Raw genomic sequence first — 18,791 nt, forward strand, 5'->3', positions numbered from 1 at the left:
CAGGGACCCCCTTCTGAACATGTGTTGTACCAGGGACCCCCATCTGATCATGTGTTGTACCAGGGACCCCCATCTGATCATGTGTTGTACCAGGGACCCCCATCTGAACATGTGTTGTACCAGGGACCCCCATCTGATCATGTGTTGTACCAGGGACCCCCATCTGAACATGTGTTGTACCAGGGACCCCCATCTGATCATGTGTTGTACCAGGGACCCCCATCTGAACATGTGTTGTACCAGGGACCCCCATCTGATCATGTGTTGTACCAGGGACCCCCATCTGAACATGTGTTGTACCAGGGACCCCCATCTGAACATGTGTTGTACCAGGGACCCCCATCTGATCATGTGTTGTACCAGGGACCCCCATCTGATCATGTGTTGTACCAGGGACCCCCATCTGAACATGTGTTGTACCAGGGACCCCCATCTGAACATGTGTTGTACCAGGGACCCCCATCTGAACATGTGTTGTACCAGGGACCCCCATCTGAACATGTGTTGTACCAGGGACCCCCATCTGAACATGTGTTGTACCAGGGACCCCCATCTGAACATGTGTTGTACCAGGGACCCCCATCTGAACATGTGTTGTACCAGGGACCCCCATCTGAACATGTGTTGTACCAGGGACCCCCATCTGAACATGTGTTGTACCAGGGACCCCCATCTAAACATGTGTTGTACCAGGGACCCCCATCTGAACATGTGTTGTACCAGGGACCCCCATCTGAACATGTGTTGTACCAGGGACCCCCATCTGAACATGTGTTGTACCAGGGACCCCCATCTGAACATGTGTTGTACCAGGGACCCCCATCTGAACATGTGTTGTACCAGGGACCCCCATCTGAACATGTGTTGTACCAGGGACCCCCATCTGAACATGTGTTGTACCAGGGACCCCCATCTGAACATGTGTTGTACCAGGGACCCCCATCTGAACATGTGTTGTACCAGGGACCCCCATCTGAACATGTGTTGTACCAGGGACCCCCATCTGAACATGTGTTGTACCAGGGACCCCCATCTGAACATGTGTTGTACCAGGGACCCCCATCTGAACATGTGTGTACCAGGGACCCCCATCTGAACATGTGTTGTACCAGGGACCCCCATCTGAACATGTGTTGTACCAGGGACCCCCATCTGAACATGTGGGACCCCCATCTGAACATGTGGGACCCCCATCTGAACATGTGGGACCCCCATCTGAACATGTGTTGTACCAGGGACCCCCATCTGAACATGTGTTGTACCAGGGACCCCCATCTGAACATGTGTTGTACCAGGGACCCCCATCTGAACATGTGTTGTACCAGGGACCCCCATCTGAACATGTGTTGTACCAGGGACCCCCATCTGAACATGTGTTGTACCAGGGACCCCCATCTGAACATGTGTTGTACCAGGGACCCCCATCTGAACATGTGTTGTACCAGGGACCCCCATCTGAACATGTGTTGTACCAGGGACCCCCATCTGAACATGTGTTGTACCAGGGACCCCCATCTGAACATGTGTTGTACCAGGGACCCCCATCTGAACATGTGTTGTACCAGGGACCCCCATCTGATCATGTGTTGTACCAGGGACCCCCATCTGAACATGTGTTGTACCAGGGACCCCCATCTGAACATGTGTTGTACCAGTAGGGCGGGTCATACTTTATTTTGTGTGTTTTTTTATGGAGAATTCAAATATGAAATTATTTTTTGGGTAGGACAACTCTAACCTACATTATTTACCTATTTACCTACATGAATTTGCATTTTTAAATCGCTAATTGTACCTACCTCATTTATAAGATGTGGGGTGTCTAAATTATTAGTTTTTTGATGGAAAATTCAAACATCACATTATTTGTTGGACAGAACAACTCTAACCTACATTATTTTGTACTTCTAAGTTGCATATTTTGCCTGTTTTAACCTCTTTTTAGGATTTTCAAAGACATAAAGGAAAGAATTTACTGACTGACTGACTGACCCCAGGCCAGTGGCAGGTTGACTTCAGTGTGTGTACTGTACTGACTGACTGACCCCAGGCCAGTGTCTGGTTAGAGGACTATGAAAAACTGGAATTTTGCTTTAGGAAAGGTGTTTTTGCTTTAGCAGATTTGTTATGCAAAGCGTGGGAAAAACGCAGAATGTTTTGTTTGTGTCAAAAAAATAAACTGTTTCTTGTTCACTTATGCAATATTGAAGCAATGATTTGTACGGTGTGTCCCATGAGTCCATGTGGGCACTGTGAAGCGCTCTGGATTAAGAGTGTATGGCGTCTATGTCGTATGACGCCGAGAGGCTAAAGCGGGGAAACGTTTTAGCTGTCACAATCACTGCTCCAGGCCAGGGTACTGCTTTAGTTATAGTTTATTAAACGTAGAACAAATACCACAGTGAATCACTGCTCCAGGGTTAGGGTACTGCTTTAGTTATAGTTTATTAAACGTAGAACAAATACCACAGTGAATCACTGCTCCAGGCCAGGGTACTGCTTTAGTTATATTGTATTAAAGTTAGAGAACATTACCACAGTGAATCACTGCTCCAGGCCAGGGCACTGCTTTTTTGTTATTAACAAATATACCACAGTGAATCACAGCATAATAAAAGCGATTGCGGTCAAACGAAGTTGGACCTTCCCCGTTCACCCCGGCCCAATCCCAGTTTGTATAAAGTGATGCAAAGTGTCATGAATGGCGGACTCATCTTCAAAGTGTCATGAATGGCGGACTCATCTTCAAAGTGTCATGAATGGAGGACTCATCTTCAAAGTGTCATGAATGGTGGACTCATCTTCAAAGTGTCAAGAATGGAGGACTCATCTTCAAAGTGTCATGAATGGAGGACTCATCTTCAAAGTGTCATGAATGGCGGACTCATCTTCAAAGTGTCATGAATGGAGGACTCATCTTCAAAGTGTCATGAATGGAGGACTCATCTTCAAAGTGTCATGAATGGCGGACTCATCTTCAAAGTGTCATGAATGGCGGACTCATCTTCAAAGTGTCATGAATGGAGGACTCATCTTCAAAGTGTCATGAATGGAGGACTCATCTTCAAAGTGTCATGAATGGAGGACTCATCTTCAAAGTGTCATGAATGGAGGACTCATCTTCAAAGTGTCATGAATGGAGGACTCATCTTCAAAGTGTCATGAATGGAGGACTCGTCTTCTGTCCCATTTCTTTCACAACAATGTGGAGCCCTTGCAGCCTCTCACCCTCAAGCACTTACAGCTGACGTCACTAAAGTCAATGAGGGTCCAATCAGGGCTCAGGGCTTGAGGGAGGCCATTGGGATTGCCCCCCCCCCCCCTCTCTCCTCTCCTTCCATTCATGAAATGCCGCCTTGCGAACAGCTGACTTTACTATATGAGTGACGTCACGTAGGCTAGTAGCACGCAACACCACGTGACCCATATAGCCGTCACCAACAAAGAGCATCTGCTAAATGTCTACATTGTATAAAGTGCTGCCTTTACAGGAAGAAGACTTATTGTGATTACTTTAGCATTTTATGTAGTCATATAGCACTATATAGTTTATGATGAATTGAACAATGTGGACCCTGTTGTAAACTCACAGTCAACAGTCTTTGTATTGAGTTTGTGCTTGAAATGTACTATAAATTCTGCAAACTGTTAATAAATATTTCAATCAATCAGTATATGCATAGTTTCACTATATAGATATTCCACTGTTAGGTTCTTATATAATTCATGATGACTATTTTTATGTAGGTTTATATATGATGTATTCCATGTTTGTTGTTCTTGCTTACTGTAAATGGATCGCTCTGGATTAAAGAGCATCTGCTAAATGTCTACATTGTATAAAGTGCTGCCTTCACAGAAAGAAGACGTCACAGAAAGAAGACGTATTGTGATTACTTTGCTTCTTCTTTATTTTTTACTACACTATTTAACATTTTAAAACAATGTGATACCATGAAGCTGAATCATACACTTCAAGGCAGCCAGACACTGTCATGACATTAATGAATCAATCAATGAATACAGTGTGTGTGTGTGTGTGTGTGTGTGTGTGTGTGTGTGTGTGTGTGTGTGTGTGTGTGTGTGTGTGTGTGTGTGTGTGTGTGTGTGTGTGTGTGTGTGTGTGTGTGTGTGTGTGTGTGTGTGTGTGTGTGTGTGTGTGTGTGTGTGCGTGTGCGCGTGCGCGCGTGTGTGTGTGCGTGTTGGACACTGTCTGGTGTCCCCACGCCAGATCTTCCATTCAGCCTGAGGTGATGAACATGTTGTCCAGCAGGGGGAGTGGTTTCACCATCCATACGCACGTGCATGTATTTCAGTCATCAGGACGCACCACGCCAGCTTTTGGTAGAAAAAAACAGAAAACACTGCTGCTATTAGTGTTTGTTTGTTACAACAAGCCGTTTGTTTTCATGAATAACTCGTCATGTAACATATTGTAGACAACATGGACATGGAGTAGAGTATAGAATAGTCAGTGTTTTTGTTTACCAGGCTGGTGAAAAACAACACAAAGCTTCTAGCCTACAGTATAAGCTGAAGTCTATCAAACTCAGGTGAGTCTCTGTGTTTGCAGGTGTTAGCTTATTTAGCTCAGTGGTTTTCAACCTGTAACTCTGAGAATGTGACACATTATGGAACCAAATGGACCCTTACAGCTCTGTAACTCTGAGAATGTGACACATTATGGAACCAAATGGACCCTGACAGCTCTGTAACTCTGAGAGTATATAGGCCTACATGTAGCCTGACGTAAACAGAGACATTTCTGGCCTAGATGGGAGGGTCGCGCCTCAGAAATGCGCGCACCCTGATTGGATCTCATCGATCTGTCCGTCACCCCCGGCCCCACCTCTCCCCCCTAGTGCAGCGCTACGTCACATCATTTAGAGCGACGCCCACCCGGAAGGGTTGACTCCCACTTTTAGACTGGTTCAGCCCACGGCTTTTTCCAGGCTTTCATCTTTCGCGCAGACGAAATGAAAGCCTGGGTATCGAGGCTAGCCTACATGTAACCAAATGGACCCTTACAGCTCTGTAACTCTGAGAGTATAATATAGGCCTACATGTAACCAAATGGACCCTTACAGCTCTGTAACTCTGAGAGTATATAGGCCTACATGTAACCAAATGGACCCTTACAGCTCTGTAACTCTGAGAGTATAATATAGGCCTACATGTAACCAAATGGACCCTTACAGCTCTGTAACTCTGAGAGTATAATATAGGCCTACATGTAACCAAATGGACCTTTACAGGGTCCAATGTCGTCAAATGGTGGTCCGTGGCTCAAATGCTGCACAGACTTGGGCCTGGCAAGCTAAAATGTCTTTAAATTGTGTTTCTATGGTTCTGTATCTGAGCCACGGACCACCATCTGATGACATTTAGCCTCTCAGACCCATCTGAGCCACAGAACCACCATCTGATGACATTTAGCCTCTCAGACCCATCTGAGCCACGGACCACCATCTGATGACATTTAGCCTCTCAGACCCATCTGAGCCACGGACCACCATCTGATGACATTTAGCCTCTCAGACCCATCTGAGCCACGGACCACCATCTGATGACATTTAGCCTCTCAGACCCATCTGAGCCACGGAACCACCATCTGATGACATTTAGAATATGTTGTTGTTGGATAAGATTTAATTGAAGCATTTATTAACAGTTTGCAGAATGGGTTAATTTCACATGAAAGCACAACTCAATACAAAGACTGTTACTGTGTGGACGACACGCTGATAAAGCATTACGCTGGTTTACAACAGGGTCCACCGTGTTCAATTCATCAGGACATTCTGAGACAAACAAATATACACTTCTATAAAAGATTGTGTCCACAATTCCATCCATGCTGTAGACTATTGATGTTAATTAAGGCACCTTTAGGAGAGATAACATCCATGCTGTAGGCTATTGATGTTAATTAAGGTACCATTAGGAGAGATAACATCCATGCTGTAGGCTATTGATGTTAATTAAGGCACCATTAGGAGAGATAACATCCATGCTGTAGGCTATTGATGTTAATTAAGGTACCATTAGGAGAGATAACATCCATGCTGTAGACTATTGATGTTAATTAAGGCACCATTAGGAGAGATAACATCCATGCTGTAGACTATTGATGTTAATTAAGGCACCATTAGGAGAGATAACATCCATGCTGTAGGCTATTGATGTTAATTAAGGCACCATTAGGAGAGATAACATCCATGCTGTAGACTATTGATGTTAATTAAGGCACCATTAGGAGAGATAACATCCATGCTGTAGACTATTGATGTTAATTAAGGTACCATTAGGAGAGATAACATCCATGCTGTAGACTATTGATGTTAATTAAGGCACCATTAGGAGAGATAACATCCATGCTGTAGGCTATTGATGTTAATTAAGGTACCATTAGGAGAGATAACATCCATGCTGTAGGCTATTGATGTTAATTAAGGTACCATTAGGAGAGATAACATCCATGCTGTAGACTATTGATGTTAATTAAGGTACCATTAGGAAAGATAACATCCATGCTGTAGACTATTGATGTTAATTAAGGTACCATTAGGAAAGATAACATCCATGCCATCCCATTCATCACCAATACCCTCCATTGACTCCCCATTCATCACCAATACCCTCCATTGACTCCCCATTAAACACTCCAACATTGCAGCTCTAGGCCAAGCTTGAATTATCCTCTTTCAATCTGCTGAGTGAACTGAGTGGTGCAACTCCCCCCTCTCTCTCTCTCTCTCTCTCTCTCTCTCTCTCTCTCTCTCTCTCTCTCTCTCTCTCTCTCTCTCTCTCTCTCTCTCTCTCTCTCTCTGTAATTAGCAGGCAACAGTGCAACACTATCTCTCTCTGTTTCTGGCACAACAGCGCCACTTTTGCCCCTACTGGTACTCTAAACATATAGTCACATAGTCACATAGGTTAGGACGGACATAGCTGTTCCTTGGAGTGGTTGCACCACTCAAAGATGCACATGTTACGGGCTACTTTCTGTCACGACATTCTGTGCTTCTTTTTGGTGGAGTGTTGGCGTTTGGAAGCGCTCCTTTTTATGAACGGGTCGCGCTGCTGCCTCAGACTGCATTATGTGCACATTCTAAACGGGTGCCATGCAGGGCCGCTCAGTGACTCTGACGAGCGCTTCCAAACTCCAACACACAACGCAGTCACACCTGTGTGTGTGTGTGTGTGTGTGTGTGTGTGTGTGTGTGTGTGTGTGTGTGTGTGTGTGTGTGTGTGTGTGTGTGTGTGTGTGTGTGTGTGTGGGGGGGGTTACGCCCTCTGTCCGTAGCCTGAAATGCATGCCTTTTCCTTTTTTTTAATGAGCCTATAAGTGACTATTAAATGTACTCACTGTTCTTCTTCACAGATATTTGATAATATCCAAAAACAAAACAACCTTCTGTTGTAGTTTGTCAGTGAAATAATCTATTCTGTCAATAGATCCATGTCTCATTTGCATATTTGGTTACGTTTACAATGTCCTGTGGGGAACGCTATCCGGACCAAAATAAATAAGCAACAATTAAGCATTTTGTCCCTCTCAGCAAATTTAGTTTGAACCATGTCTAAAAGTAAATCCGGTTGGTAGCAACCTAAGCTCAGCTTACACTATATTAAAGTCACACTTTGAAACAAATGAATAACTGAATAAGTCCTGCAGAGTAGGTTGCAGGTTACACTGCAGTTAAAGGAGAATACCATGCTAGAATGCTTTCTTATCTTTCTTACCTTTCTTTGTAGTTGTTACGTCCCCACCAAAGAGGTCCAGGTGTTTTTTTGTGCAAAAACTCCTTATTGGCTATTTTCCCTACTAGCCCTCAATGAATTGCATTGCATTGAATGGGAATTGAATGGGGCTACGGGGTGTTATGCTAATTCACTTATTTCCATCGAAAGAAGTAGTAAAGTGTGCCGCTTGGGATATTATTTACATTATGAAGAGAGGATATATACAAAGAAATTATCATTTTGAGCGATGGAAATAAGCAAATTAGCACAACACCCCATAGCCCCATTCAATTCCCATTCAATGCAATTCATTTAGGGCTTATGGTAGGGGAAATAGCCAATAAGGAGCTTTTGCACAAAATAACACCTGGACCTCGTTGGTGGGGACGTAACAACTACAAAGAAAGGTAAGAAAGCCTTTTAGTATGGAATTCTCCTTTAAGTAATTCCAAATGTGTCGCATTTCAAAACTTTTAAAGGGTTACACAGCAGATGACTATTATTATTACTACCTGTTCTATTGGCTATGCTTATGTAGAAAAAAAAGCTCACTGCTCAGGTCAAATAGGCCTATTGATATGCGATTAAAATGTGATTAATTGAGTTTAATTAATCACAAAGCCTCCAATTAATTAGATGTTTTTTTAATGGACACATAAGTGTTTATTATTTAAGTTAGGTTTTGCCATAATCATGTCTTTTGCCATAATCAGGTAGCTTTACAACAAAGATGTATTCGGCTATTCGGTATTCGGTTTTCGGCCAACTGTTTCCTATATTCGGTATTCGGTTTTCGGCCAAACTGTTTCCTATATTCAGTATTCTGTTTTCGGCCAAACTGTTTCCTATATTCAGTATTCGGTTTTCGGCCAAACTGTTTCCTATATTCAGTATTCGGTTTTCGGCCAAACTGTTTCCTATATTCGGTATTCGGTTTTCGGCCAAACTGTTTCCTATATTCAGTATTCGGTTTTCGGCCAACAATGTCCCTTTCGGTGCGTCCCTAGTTTCTACCTCTTCACCCATTCAACATTTCTATACCAAATGAGACCAAATGTTTTCTCTGAGGGTTTTTAACTCAAACCTTTGCTTCTGGTGGGGGTCCCTGGAACAATTACTTTCAGATGGGGGTCGGCGGCCAAATACATATAATTCTGGGGGTCTTTGACATAAAATAGTTTGAGAACCACTGACATAGAAACATAGGGTTTAACCCTGTGAGAACCACTGACATAGAAACATAGGGTTTAACCCTGTGAGAACCACTGACATAGAAACATAGGGTTTAACCCTGTGAGAACCACTGACATAGAAACATAGGGTTTAACCCTGTGAGAACCACTGACATAGAAGCAGAGTTTTTTCAGAAAACTAACTATTTAGAAGACTTTTTCGTTTGTTAGAATCTGTCGGGTCTAATTAGGCTAGTTGGGGTCCGTTGAAAAGAGCATGCTGGCCAAAAATAGAGGAACATAACTGAAGACAAGCATTCATAGAAAAGCTTCTCTCTTCACCACTGGGAGTATTAAACATAAAATAGACCTGAGGACGATTCTATAAACGTCTTCTAAATCCTGACAGTTTGTCTGAAAAACCCTATGTTTCTATGTCAGTCATTCTCAAACATTTTCATGTCAAGGACCCCCAAAAATATATGTAATTGCCCGCCGACCCCCATCTGAAAAGATGTTGTTTCAGGGAAGATTTGAGTTAAAAACGTTCATCCTGGAATATTATATTCAAAGATTTGCGCCACATTTTCACGATTTTTAAAAAATAGCAGACCCACAAGTTCGTAGCACGGCACTCGGTGCCGCGCTATGAGCTTGTAGATCTGCTATTGTTCATAACATAATGCTTAAATCACCAAAAGGGTTCCCGCCCAAAATGGGTTCATGGACAATAGAATATTTTGTCTCAAGTATTTTCAATCTGGAAATTGTAGGCAAAATGAATCACACTGTGATTTGGACCTGTAAATTATAAAACAAAAACTAAGGCACTGGTTGTGGTACTTCTGGTTTACCAGAACGGGGTTCAACTCCCTGCGGTGCTCTGCTCAATTTGTTATAATATAGTGGCCCTCTGGAGTGAGTGTGGAAATATAATATAGTGGCCCTCTGGAGTGAGTGTGGAAATATAATATAGTGGCCCTCTGGAGTGAGTGTGGAAATATAATATAGTGGCCCTCTGGTGTGAGTGTGGAAATATAATATAGTGGCCCTCTGGAGTGAGTGTGGAAATATAATATAGTTATAGAAAGCTAGCTATGGACCGTTTAAGGTCACAGACATTGACAGGCAGATATACAAATGAACACAAAAAATATCCTATACATACTATTATAGTATGTATAAGAAATTGTTTGTGTTCATTTTTTATACACCGAAAGAAAGGAACATCTCCCACAACTGTATCGCTTCCCAGTTCACTTTATGAGCACGAAATAAATAAAAGCTATTTTCTTAGTTTATGTCTGAGGAGTTTTCCTTAAGGTATTTGTGGAGTGAATCTTCCGGTTTTCAATTGTATAAAGACATAATCATGGCTATCATTTATAGTCATGATTCAAATTGAGTGTGTAGGCTATTAAGGACGTTTCATCAAATGATCTTGCCGTGGAACGTCACAGGCAACTGTGATTTGGACCTGTAAATTATAAAACAAAGACTAAGGCACTGGTTGTGGTACTTCTGGTTTACCAGAACGGGGTTCAACTCTCTGCGGTGCCCTGCTCAATTTGTTGTTACATGGTTCATTTTCTGCTCATTGTGTTTTGCTTTTTCATAGATGATAACCCCCAGGTTCTTTACTGATTGTACCGTATAGTATATATTAATAGAGACGGCAACCAGAGGAAACCCTGAGGCGAAATGGACATGGTGGCCGAATTTGTTATTGCAGCTTTGGGGCCAAAGCTGGTCCGTTGACTATCATTGCTCACGCGCATGATGACATGTGAACGCTGTTTCATACGTGAACGCTGTTTCATAGTGAACGCTGTTTCATACGTGAACACTGTTTCATAGTGAACACTGTTTCATACGTGAACACTGTTTCATAGTGAACGCTGTTTCATACGTGAACACTGTTTCATATATAAACACTGTTTCATAGTGAACACTGTTTCATACGTGAACACTGTTTCATACGTGAACACTGTTTCATACGTGAACAAAAGTAACCTCGTTTTTCATCATTTTTGACCATGGGCTATAGCCCATACCATACGGCATATTATAGCACGCCGTTTTTCATCATTTTTGAGGTTTTGAAAAAAATGAAAAAAAAAAAAAAACATGGGTTATAGCCCATCGTTAAAAAAAAAAAAAAAAAAAAAGTAACCTAGTTTTTCATCATTTTTGACCATGGGCTATAGCCCATACCATACGGCATATTATAGCACGCCGTTTTTCATCATTTTTGAGGTTTTGAAAAAAATGAAAAAAAAAAAAAAAACATGGGTTATAGCCCATCGTTTTTTGAAAAAAAAAGTAACCTCGTTTTTCATCATTTTTGACCATGGGCTATAGCCCATACCATACGGCATATTATAGCACGCCGTTTTTCATCATTTTTGAGGTTTTGAAAAAAATGAAAAAAAAAAAAAAACATGGGTTATAGCCCATCGTTTTTTGAAAAAAAAAGAAAAAAAAAGTAACCTCGTTTTTCATCATTTTTGACCATGGGCTATAGCCCATACCATACGGCATATTATAGCACGCCGTTTTTCATCATTTTTGAGGTTTTGAAAAAAATGAAAAAATAAATAAAACATGGGTTATAGCCCATCGTTTTTTGAAAAAAAATAAAAAAAAATAACCTCGTTTTTTATCATTTTTGACCATGGGCTATAGCCCATACCATACGGCATATTATAGCACGCCGTTTTTCATCATTTTTGAGGTTTTTTAAAAAATGAAAAAAAAAAACAAAACATGGGTTATAGCCCATCGTTTTTTGAAAAAAAAGAAAAAAAAAAAGGAACCTCGTTTTTCATCATTTTTGACCATGGGCTATAGCCCATACCATACGGCATATTATAGCACGCCGTTTTTCATCATTTTTGAGGTTTTGAAAAAAATGAAAAAATAAATAAAACATGGGTTATAGCCCATCGTTTTTTGAAAAAAAAAAAAAAAAAGTAACCTCGTTTTTCATCATTTTTGACCATGGGCTATAGCCCATACCATACGGCATATTATAGCACGCCGTTTTTCATCATTTTTGAGGTTTTTTAAAAAATGAAAAAAAAAAAAAAAACATGGGTTATAGCCCATCGTTTTTTGAAAAAAAAAAAAAAAAAAGGAACCTTGTTTTTCATCATTTTTGACCATGGGCTATAGCCCATACCATACGGCATATTATAGCACGCCGTTTTTCATCATTTTTGAGGTTTTGAAAAAAATGAAAAAAAAAAAAAACATGGGTTATAGCCCATCGTTTTTTGAAAAAAAAAAAAAAAAAAGTAACCTAGTTTTTCATCATTTTTGACCATGGGCTATAGCCCATACCATACGGCATATTATAGCACGCCGTTTTTCATCATTTTTGAGGTTTTGAAAAAAATGAAAAAAAAAAAAAAACATGGGTTATAGCCCATCATTTTTTGAAAAAAAAAAAAAAAAAAAGTAACCTAGTTTTTCATCATTTTTGACCATGGGCTATAGCCCATACCATACGGCATATTATAGCACGCCGTTTTTCATCATTTTTGAGGTTTTTTAAAAAATGAAAAAAAAAAAAAAAACATGGGTTATAGCCCATCGTTTTTTGAAAAAAAAAAAAAAAAAAGGAACCTTGTTTTTCATCATTTTTGACCATGGGCTATAGCCCATACCATACGGCATATTATAGCACGCCGTTTTTCATCATTTTTGAGGTTTTGAAAAAAATGAAAAAAAAAAAAAACATGGGTTATAGCCCATCGTTTTTTGAAAAAAAAAAAAAAAAAAGTAACCTAGTTTTTCATCATTTTTGACCATGGGCTATAGCCCATACCATACGGCATATTATAGCACGCCGTTTTTCATCATTTTTGAGGTTTTGAAAAAAATGAAAAAAAAAAAAAAACATGGGTTATAGCCCATCATTTTTTGAAAAAAAAAAAAAAAAAAAGTAACCTAGTTTTTCATCATTTTTGACCATGGGCTATAGCCCATACCATACGGCATATTATAGCACGCCGTTTTTCATCATTTTTGAGGTTTTGAAAAAAATGAAAAAAAAAAAAAAACATGGGTTATAGCCCATCGTTTTTTGAAAAAAAAAAAAAAAAAAGTAACCTCGGTTTTCATCATTTTTGACCATGGGCTATAGCCCATACCATACGGCATATTATAGCACGCCGTTTTTCATCATTTTTGAGGTTTTGAAAAAAAAATACAAAAAAAAACATGGGTTATAGCCCATCATTTTTTGAAAAAAAAAAAAAAAAAAGTAACCTAGTTTTTCATCATTTTTGACCATGGGCTATAGCCCATACCATACGGCATATTATAGCACGCCGTTTTTCATCATTTTTGAGGTTTTGAAAAATATGAAAAAATAAATAAAACATGGGTTATAGCCCATCGTTTTTTGAAAAAAAAAAAAAAAAAGTAACCTCGTTTTTCATCATTTTTGACCATGGGCTATAGCCCATACCATACGGCATATTATAGCACGCCGTTTTTCATCATTTTTGAGGTTTTAAAAAAAACAAAAAAACAAAAAAAACATGGGTTAATAGCCCATCGTTTTTTGAAAAAAAAAAAAAAAAAAGTAACCTCGTTTTTCATCATTTTTGACCATGGGCTATAGCCCATACCATACGGCATATTATAGCACGCCGTTTTTCATCATTTTTGAGGTTTTGAAAAAAAACAAAAAAAAACAAACATGGGTTATAGCCCATCATTTTTTGAAAAAAAAAAAAAAAAAAAGTAACCTAGTTTTTCATCATTTTTGACCATGGGCTATAGCCCATACCATACGGCATATTATAGCATGCCGTTTTTCATCATTTTTTAGGTTTTGAAAAAAATGAAAAAAAAAAAAAAACATGGGTTAATAGCCCATCGTTTTTTGAAAAAAAAAAAAAAAAAAGTAACCTCGTTTTTCATCATTTTTGACCATGGGCTATAGCCCATACCATACGGCATATTATAGCACGCCGTTTTTCATCATTTTTGAGGTTTTGAAAAAAAACAAAAAAAAACAAACATGGGTTATAGCCCATCATTTTTTGAAAAAAAAAAAAAAAAAAAGTAACCTAGTTTTTCATCATTTTTGACCATGGGCTATAGCCCATACCATACGGCATATTATAGCATGCCGTTTTTCATCATTTTTTAGGTTTTGAAAAAAAAAAAAAAAAAAAAAACATGGGTTATAGCCCATCGTTTTTTGAAAAAAAAAGAAAAAAAAGTAACCTCGTTTTTCATCATTTTTGACCATGGGCTATAGCCCATACCATACGGCATATTATAGCACGCCGTTTTTCATCATTTTTGAGGTTTTGAAAAAAATGAAAAAATAAATAAAACATGGGTTATAGCCCATCGTTTTTTGAAAAAAAAAAAAAAAAAGTAACCTTGTTTTTCATCATTTTTGACCATGGGCTATAGCCCATACCATACGGCATATTATAGCACGCCGTTTTTCATCATTTTTGAGGTTTTAAAAAAAATGAAAAAGAAAAAAAAAAAACATGGGTTATAGCCCATCGTTTTTTGAAAAAAAAAAAAAAAAAAGTAACCTCGTTTTTCATCATTTTTGACCATGGGCTATAGCCCATACCATACGGCATATTATAGCACGCCGTTTTTCATCATTTTTGAGGTTTTGAAAAAAATGAAAAAAAAAAAAAAAACATGGGTTATAGCCCATCATTTTTTGAAAAGAAAAAAAAAAAAAAGTAACCTCGTTTTTCATCATTTTTGACCATGGGCTATAGCCCATACCATATGGCATATTATAGCACGCCGTTTTTCATCATTTTTGAGGTTTTGAAAAAAATGAAAAAAAAAAAAAAACATGGGTTATAGCCCATCGTTTTTTGAAAAAAAAAAAAAAAAAGTAACCTCGTTTTTCATCATTTTTGACCATGGGCTATAGCCCATACCATACGGCATATTATAGCACGCCGTTTTTCATCATTTTTGAGGTTTTAAAAAAAATGAAAAAAAAACAAAAAACATGGGTTATAGCCCATCGTTTTTTGAAAAAAAAAAAAAAAAAAGTGACCTCGTTTTTCATCATTTTTGACCATGGGCTATAGCCCATACCATACGGCATATTATAGCACGCCGTTTTTCATCATTTTTGAGGTTTTAAAAAAAATGAAAAAAAAAAAAAAAACATGGGTTATAGCCCATCGTTTTTTGAAAAAAAAAAAAAAAAAAAAAGTAACCTCGTTTTTCATCATTTTTGACCATGGGCTATAGCCCATACCATACGGCATATTATAGCACGCCGTTTTTCATCATTTTTGAGGTTTTGAAAAAAATGAAAAAAAAAAAAAAAACATGGGTTATAGCCCATCGTTTTTTGAAAAAAAAAAAAAAAAGTAACCTCGTTTTTCATCATTTTTGACCATGGGCTATAGCCCATACCATACGGCATATTATAGCACGCCGTTTTTCATCATTTTTGAGGTTTTGAAAAAAATGGAAAAAAAATTAAAACATGGGTTATAGCCCATCGTTTTTTGAAAAAAAAAAAGAAAAAAGTAACCTCGTTTTTCATCATTTTTGACCATGGGCTATAGCCCATACCATACGGCATATTATAGCACGCCGTTTTTCATCATTTTTGAGGTTTTAAAAAAAATGAAAAAAAAAAAGAAAACATGGGTTATAGCCCATCGTTTTTTGAAAAAAAAAAAAAAAAAGTAACCTCGTTTTTCATCATTTTTGACCATGGGCTATAGCCCATACCATACGGCATATTATAGCACGCCGTTTTTCATCATTTTTGAGGTTTTGAAAAAAATGAAAAAAAAAAAAAAACATGGGTTATAGCCCATCGTTTTTTGAAAAAAAAAAAAAAAAAGTAACCTCGTTTTTCATCATTTTTGACCATGGGCTATAGCCCATACCATACGGCATATTATAGCACGCCGTTTTTCATCATTTTTGAGGTTTTAAAAAAAATGAAAAAAAAACAAAAAACATGGGTTATAGCCCATCGTTTTTTGAAAAAAAAAAAAAAAAAAGTGACCTCGTTTTTCATCATTTTTGACCATGGGCTATAGCCCATACCATACGGCATATTATAGCACGCCGTTTTTCATCATTTTTGAGGTTTTAAAAAAAATGAAAAAAAAAAAAAAAACATGGGTTATAGCCCATCGTTTTTTGAAAAAAAAAAAAAAAAAAAAAGTAACCTCGTTTTTCATCATTTTTGACCATGGGCTATAGCCCATACCATACGGCATATTATAGCACGCCGTTTTTCATCATTTTTGAGGTTTTGAAAAAAATGAAAAAAAAAAAAAAAACATGGGTTATAGCCCATCGTTTTTTGAAAAAAAAAAAAAAAAGTAACCTCGTTTTTCATCATTTTTGACCATGGGCTATAGCCCATACCATACGGCATATTATAGCACGCCGTTTTTCATCATTTTTGAGGTTTTGAAAAAAATGGAAAAAAAATTAAAACATGGGTTATAGCCCATCGTTTTTTGAAAAAAAAAAAGAAAAAAGTAACCTCGTTTTTCATCATTTTTGACCATGGGCTATAGCCCATACCATACGGCATATTATAGCACGCCGTTTTTCATCATTTTTGAGGTTTTAAAAAAAATGAAAAAAAAAAAGAAAACATGGGTTATAGCCCATCGTTTTTTGAAAAAAAAAAAAAAAAAAGTAACCTCGTTTTTCATCATTTTTGACCATGGGCTATAGCCCATACCATACGGCATATTATAGCACGCCGTTTTTCATCATTTTTGAGGTTTTGAAAAAAATGAAAAAAAACAAAAAAACATGGGTTATAGCCCATCGTTTTTTGAAAAAAAAAAAAAAAAGTAACCTCGTTTTTCATCATTTTTGACCATGGGCTATAGCCCATACCATACGGCATATTATAGCACGCCGTTTTTCATCATTTTTGAGGTTTTGAAAAAAATGAAAAAAAAAAAAAAACATGGGTTATAGCCCATCATTTTTTGAAAAAAAAAAAAAAAAAAGTAACCTCGTTTTTCATCATTTTTGACCATGGGCTATAGCCCATACCATACGGCATATTATAGCACGCCGTTTTTCATCATTTTTGAGGTTTTGAAAAAAATGAAAAAAAAAATAAAACATGGGTTATAGCCCATCGTTTTTTGAAAAAAAAAAAAAAAAAGTAACCTCGTTTTTCATCATTTTTGACCATGGGCTATAGCCCATACCATACGGCATATTATAGCACGCCGTTTTTCATCATTTTTGAGGTTTTAAAAAAAATGAAAAAAAAAAAAAAAACATGGGTTATAGCCCATCGTTTTTTGAAAAAAAAAAAAAAAAAAGTGACCTCGTTTTTCATCATTTTTGACCATGGGCTATAGCCCATACCATACGGCATATTATAGCACGCCGTTTTTCATCATTTTTGAGGTTTTGAAAAAAAAAATAAATAAAAAAAAAACATGGGTTATAGCCCATCGTTTTTTGAAAAAAAAAAAAAAAAGTAACCTCGTTTTTCATCATTTTTGACCATGGGCTATAGCCCATACCATACGGCATATTATAGCACGCCGTTTTTCATCATTTTTGAGGTTTTTAAAAAAATGAAAAAAAAAAAAAAACATGGGTTATAGCCCATCGTTTTTTGAAAAAAAAAAAAAAAAAAGTGACCTCGTTTTTCATCATTTTTGACCATGGGCTATAGCCCATACCATACGGCATATTATAGCACGCCGTTTTTCATCATTTTTGAGGTTTAAAAAAAAAAAAAAAAAAAAAAAAACATGGGTTCGGCATATTTTTCATCATTTTTGAGGTTTTGAAAAAAATGAAAAAAAAAATAAAACATGGGTTATAGCCCATCGTTTTTTGAAAAAAAAAAAAAAAAAGTAACCTCGTTTTTCATCATTTTTGACCATGGGCTATAGCCCATACCATACGGCATATTATAGCACGCCGTTTTTCATCATTTTTGAGGTTTAAAAAAAAAAAAAAAAAAAAAAAAACATGGGTTCGGCATGGGTTATAGCCCATCGTTTTTTGAAAAAAGAAAAAAGAAAAAGTAACCTCGTTTTTCATCATTTTTGACCATGGGCTATAGCCCATACCATACGGCATATTATAGCACGCCGTTTTCATCATTTTTGAGGTTTTGAAAAAAAAAAACATGGGTTATAGCCCATCGTTTAAAAAAAAAAAAAAAAAAAAGTAACCTAGTTTTTCATCATTTTTGACCATGGGCTATAGCCCATACCATACGGCATATTATAGCACGCCGTTTTTCATCATTTTTGAGGTTTTGAAAAAAATGAAAAAAAAAAAAAAACATGGGTTATAGCCCATCGTTTTTTGAAAAAAAAAAAAAAAAAGTAACCTAGTTTTTCATCATTTTTGACCATGGGCTATAGCCCATACCATACGGCATATTATAGCACGCCGTTTTTCATCATTTTTGAGGTTTTGAAAAAAAAGAAAAGAAAAAAAAAAACATGGGTTATAGCCCATCGTTTAAAAAAAAAAAAAAAGAAAAAGTAACCTCGTTTTTCATCATTTTTGACCATGGGCTATAGCCCATACCATACGGCATATTATAGCACGCCGTTTTTCATCATTTTTGAGGTTTTGAAAAAAAAGAAAAAAAAAAAAAAACATGGGTTATAGCCCATCATTTTTTGAAAAAAAAAAAAAAAAAAGTAACCTCGTTTTTCATCATTTTTGACCATGGGCTATAGCCCATACCATACGGCATATTATAGCACGCCGTTTTTCATCATTTTTGAGGTTTTGAAAAAAATGAAAAAAAAAATAAAACATGGGTTATAGCCCATCGTTTTTTGAAAAAAAAAAAAAAAAAGTAACCTCGTTTTTCATCATTTTTGACCATGGGCTATA

The sequence above is a fragment of the Protomyctophum parallelum genome, assembly GCF_964188405.1.
Source record: "Protomyctophum parallelum genome assembly, chromosome: 10".
NCBI lineage: Eukaryota > Metazoa > Chordata > Actinopteri > Myctophiformes > Myctophidae > Protomyctophum > Protomyctophum parallelum.